Here is a 5788-nt window from a genome sequence, read left to right on the forward strand (position 1 = left end):
TTTCATGGAACTAAACTCTCCAACAAAGTTCTTGCTCTCAAAAACCGTCTGTTTCACTGAAGGGTCAAAGACTGCACTTCAGCAATTCTTTACTGAACACAAAAGAAAAACTGCAATGTTATACTGCTGATACTGTTTGTTTGGGGTTTTTTTGTTGTTGTTGTTGTTGTTTTTTCTCATGTGACTGCACTTCGAGGTGACACTTTTTTTCTTTTCTTCCTTTTGGTGGTATTGTATTGCGAGAAATGTTTACAGAGGTTTTTTAGCAATGTGCTCTGGGTCAACCTTTACATCCTGCTTATATGTTCAAAAGGAAGATTCCTTTAGGTGTTTGGTATTATGTGACAGTGTCATTTAAGCTTCAATTTAGTAAAAAAATTCTGTACAGCTAAATACAAAATGTGACATGTATGAAGATATATCTTATCCTTAATAGCAGCTTGCTGCCTCTTTGAGTTTTGGAAGACCAATTTAAGCTGAAGTTGTTCTATATATGTACAGACTTGATCATTCAAAGCAGCTTGCTGGTTTCTGTCTCTTAAACTCCAGGTAACAGGAGTTGTAGAAATGTTAAATGCAAAAAAAAGTTATATTTGTGTAAGCCTGTTTGTTCATGGATGCTTTTTGATTCTTTTTCCAAGTAGGCTTAATTTAGTTTCAAACTTTTAATTGTGAAATTAAATACAAATATGTGTAAGATGACAGGATCATTAATAAGCACTTATTTGTAGCTTTCTTGTATTGCTGCTAAGGTCAGTTTTGAGGGGAAATATTTACAAATGTTTTAAATCTTTCTTTCAGTTATATCTGCAGGCAATCGCTAAAACTGTGTAACAAGTTTATATGCTTGCTGTTTTCACTGCTGTTAAAATAAAGGTGAACTTTTCAGCACTCCCATTTTTTTTTTGCCTTTTTTGTCAATAACATTTAGTTTATATTTACATTATTATATTGTACATAGGCAAGAAACCAAGGACTGAATTTTTATGAAGTTGACTTAAAATAATTAAGTAGGATTTAAAGCCATAATTTGTGTTGCAGGAACATAATTATAATGCCTTTATGTTACACAATTTCATTAAGTACCACTGACAATCAAAAATACGTTGGTGTTAAACTTTAAAATATATCAACATTACGTAATACATTGATATTTTGGTAACAGACAAACAGTATGTACATTGAACATGATTTTTTTTTAAGTAATCTAATGTGAATGAAATACTTTGGCTTTACAAGTAATTATTACTTGTTGGAAAGTGGAAAATTAAGTCAGTCATACTTATTCATATTATGTGGGACCGATGTACACAATAAAATCAAGTAAATTGAAAGAACTTTTTTTTTCAGTGTACCCCTTTCATGTAAACATCCAAGGGAAACCCTGGGTCAACTTAAAGAGTTAAGGTTTGTGTCACCACTTATTCTAATAGACAATGTTAGGGTCAGTGAACAAAGATATCCTGGATTTGTTGAACCCGTAGTGTAGAGCCCACTGGGGTATTCCAGGAAGCAGGTTTAGATAACAACTCCATGTTTGTTAACCCTGAAATGATGGAAACACGGGGTGTGTTCCACACATATGCAGTACCTCTCTCCTATTCCTCGGTAAAAGAATTGCTAAGGACTTACGAAATGAGAAGAGCTATTTGCTGAGAATTGGAACAGCCCTACACTTGTCTCTCCTTAACAATGTGATGCCAGATGTCCACCGTATTGAAACTACAGAAGATGGACTACCTTACTTTGCTATAATGTGTTCTAAACCCGGTGTGTTATGGAGGTCATGAAAAGCCTGTGAAAAATATCTTCATTACAAAGGCTGATGTTCTAAAGAAGGAACGTTTACTAATGTCTGCAGTTGCATGAAACCATCGTCTGATCTTAAAAAGTTGCTGGAATTACTAAAGAGGCTCAGAGTCAATTTGTGACTGACAGTTGTGAACAGGGCTATCTTTGCAGCTTGCTTAATGGGATATGGATTTGTAAGCTTTTCACTTCCAGGAGGAGACTTTACACAGTTGTATGCAAAGCACTGGGCACCCCTGATAATCTTCACGATTTTCCTTTAGAAAACATTGGTTCTTTACATCAGCAATTTCATTTAAATATATCAGCAGATGACCACAATGATATTTGACAAGTGAAATCAAGCTTTTAGGATTTACAGAAAGTGTGCAATAATTACCACTGTAACTTAGTCACATATAATTTGTGCAAAATCTGACGCCACGGGGGGGGGAATCAGGCTTTATGCCTGTTGTTTTACACGACAGTAAATAATGTTTGTCCTGTTCTGCATATGTGATTGGTTAGCTGTTCCACACAGATTTCAGGTTCATAGAGTGGAAGAGATTGTAATGATGCAGCTCTCCTTTGGATAAATCCTGAGCTTCACCTCACAGCCCCCTGATCATTCAGTGAGCTAGTTTAAGTCATTGTACCGTTTATAAGGTTGGGCAAACCTGCAGTCTGCTGAGACTGAAGAAGTCACCTGGATGATGATGAAATGTTTCTCCCGCTGAAAACGTCCAGATGAACAGAATCAACTTTTTGGGATTTACTTACCTGGATGATTGAGCATGCATCAAGACATGTGAAACCATGTATGTGTCACAGTTAATGTTAAGCTACACAGCATAACATTAACTCTACACAAGTGGAGGTACACAAACTATATTACAGACATTTTATAACCCTACATTTAGAGAGTAGTAGTAGTGAATGCAAAAAAGTGGGAGGAGCATAGGATGATGTAGCTCAGCTTGCCACAATGCTTCTCTAACTACAGCAATCTTATCTCAACTGGACTACTGTAATTCTCTATATGCAGCTGTTAGCCAGTCTTGTCTAGCACGGCTCCAGCTGGTCCAGAATGCTGCAGCTCGTTTCCTGACACGTTCAAAGAGACACAAGCATATTTCCCCGATCCTCGCCTTACCTTACCTCGCCAAGCTTTAACATTCGCCAAGTTAAAGCTTGGCGAATGTTTTGAACCATTCGCCAAGCTTTAACAGTAGATAATGTGAGTGGGTTGCTACAGAACATCGTTAAGGTCTTAAGTTTTCCCACAAAAAGCAAACTTTTCAAAGGGAATTTAGACATAGAGCTCTCAATATCCAACCAGACAGGAGAAGGCTGTTGTACCCAATCGGCAGCTATACGCATATGGGTGCTCAGCTGATACTTCCTTATATCTGGGAAATAAAGGCCCCCTTTTAAGGATGGAAGACATAACGTGGATATTTTAAGATGAGGTTTCCTCCCTGCCCAAACAAAGGAGCTGAACCAGCCATTTAGAGTTTGGATAGCTTTATGTGGAAAAAGGGTCGGAACCATCTGTATTGGGTAAAGTAGCCTAGGTAGAATATTCATTTTCAGAAGAGCAATACAACCGAGCCAGGATAACGGTAAGGACTTCCATCTCTCTAGATCTAGTTTGACCTGCTCAAATAGGGGGGTAAAGTTACTTTTATACATCTGTTCAAAGGTGTGAGTAACCCTAATCCCCAGATACGTAAAGCCCTGTGTGGACCAAGTGAAGGGAAATGGAGAAGGGGCCCATAGTTTTTGTTTCAGACTGCCCAATGGCATCTCTTCTGATTTATTGAAATTAATTTTATAGCCTGAGATTTCACTAAACTTATTAATAGTTTCAACCAGAGAGGGGATTGATGTTTCCGGCCGAGTCAACACAACAAGTACATCATCAGCATACAGAATAATCTTATGCTGTCTTTGTCCTACAGATAGACCATGTATGTCCGTCTGAACTCGTACTGCCTCTGCCAATGGTTCTATGGCTAGGGCAAAGAGCAAAGGGGAGAGGGGGCAGCCTTGTCTGGTTCTCTTCTGTATCCGGAAGTTGGAGGACCGCACCCCGTTTGTAAGAACTGCAGAGCAGGGATTGTTATAAAGTAACTTAATCCAGTTTATAAAGTTTCCACTGAAACCGAATTGATGTAGTGTAAAAAACAGGTAAGACCATTCAACACGGTGAAATGTCTTCTCGGCATCAAGGGAAATTACCACACCAGGCAGAGATTTTTGTTGGAAGAACTGGATCATATTCAATAACCTACGCATGTTATTATATGAATTGCGCCCTTTAATAAAACCCGTTTAGTCCTCATTAATAAGCGAGGGGAGTAAAAGTTCCAGACGTTTTGCTAATATCTTGGAGAGGATTTTCAGATCCACATTCAACAAAGAGATTGGCCTATAGGAGGGACAATCTTCAGGTAGCTTGCCCTTTTTAAGTATAAGGGATATATTGGATTCCCTTAAAGAACTGTGCAAGAGACCCTTTTTAAAGGAGTCATTGTACATGTTCAGCAGCGGGCTAGCTAAAATTTCTCTGAATTCTTTATAAAACTCGGCACATAGTCTGTCTGGTCCCGCTACTTTGCCAGCCTTCAGCTCTTTAATAGCGTCTAATGGTGTCAAATCCCATCTTAAAACACGTTTTTACTCATTGGCTTTCAACACCGCATGAGAGTTACCTATCTATCCACCTAGTCATCTGTTACCAGGTATTTGTTATTGATGTTATTTGTTACTGTGTAATTTTTGTTTTTTGGGTTTTCTTTTTATCTTTGTAAAGCACTTAGGTCAACATTTTGTTGTTATTAAATGTGCTATATAAATTAATAAAAAAAATAATAAAAAAAAACAGCGATGAAATAAAAGGAAGGTGTACCCAAACAGAGGCTAACCTGGAGTCTTCACACCTCTCCTGCACTTTCCTGTCAGCTTTGTGACAGCAGCACTCAGTAAATCAGCTTAAATTTAACTTCCATTCCACTTCCAGCAGCCAGCATATGTTCATTCACAGGCACTTGTTACGTTTCGGTGTTGTCGGTGTGTTGTTTTTGGCGTGACTGTTATGTGTTTCCTGTTTTACTTTGAAAGTCTGTGTTATCTTAGTGTTTTCAGTTTACGTTTCCCTGTCTCGTCAGTTCTAATTTGCCCCAGCTGTGTTTCCCTCCTGTTGTCCATTTTCCTGATTGCTCCCTCTATGTATTTAAACCCTGTGTTTCAGGGTGTCATGGTCGCGATCGCCCCCGTGTTGTAAATAGTTTGGTGTTTTGGTGTAAATAAATAGTTTGTTGTAAATAGCTGTAAATAGATTTGTCGATACTTTCGTTTTGGGATTTTGGTGGAGAGCCTTAGTGGGGGGGTTTTTGTGTGGGTTTTTTTTTTCTTTATTTTTATTTTTTTCGTGTTGCACTCCGGTTGCCTAGGCCGGGGTGTAACACACTGGTACTGGTGACCTTCAGCGAGACAGTGAACCCTTACTGCTCATCATTGTAACAGCTCTAATGCTAAGTTTGTCTGTAATCCATAAAACAATAGCAGCCAAGAGTCAAAATATTTGTTTATAGTTCTGGATGCATGTCCACATCTTCTGCACAGGAGCCAACTTGCAGAGAGCATAATAAGAGTTCTATATTTTCTTAGTGGAGATTTATATCATTTACATAAATTTATGAATATTCCAGCAGATTTGTGAAAATTTGTAAATAAAACTAAAGGACATTTTAAATTACCATACATTATTTTTAAATTGTTGACATAACACTAAATATCTTGATTTAGTTTAAGTTTTCGTTTTAGCTTAAACCAGGAAGGTATGTACCATGAACTCAGTCCAGACTCTATAAAAAAGATAGACTTCAGCATATGTTAAAATTCACATCATTGGTTACATTATAAATAAATAAGTGGCCAATGATAGTTGTTATGAAGGGGAAAGAAGCCACAGAGACCAAAACGTTTGTACAATGTC

Source organism: Maylandia zebra, linkage group LG4, assembly GCF_041146795.1.
Source record: "Maylandia zebra isolate NMK-2024a linkage group LG4, Mzebra_GT3a, whole genome shotgun sequence".
In the NCBI taxonomy this organism is placed as follows: Eukaryota; Metazoa; Chordata; class Actinopteri; order Cichliformes; family Cichlidae; genus Maylandia; species Maylandia zebra.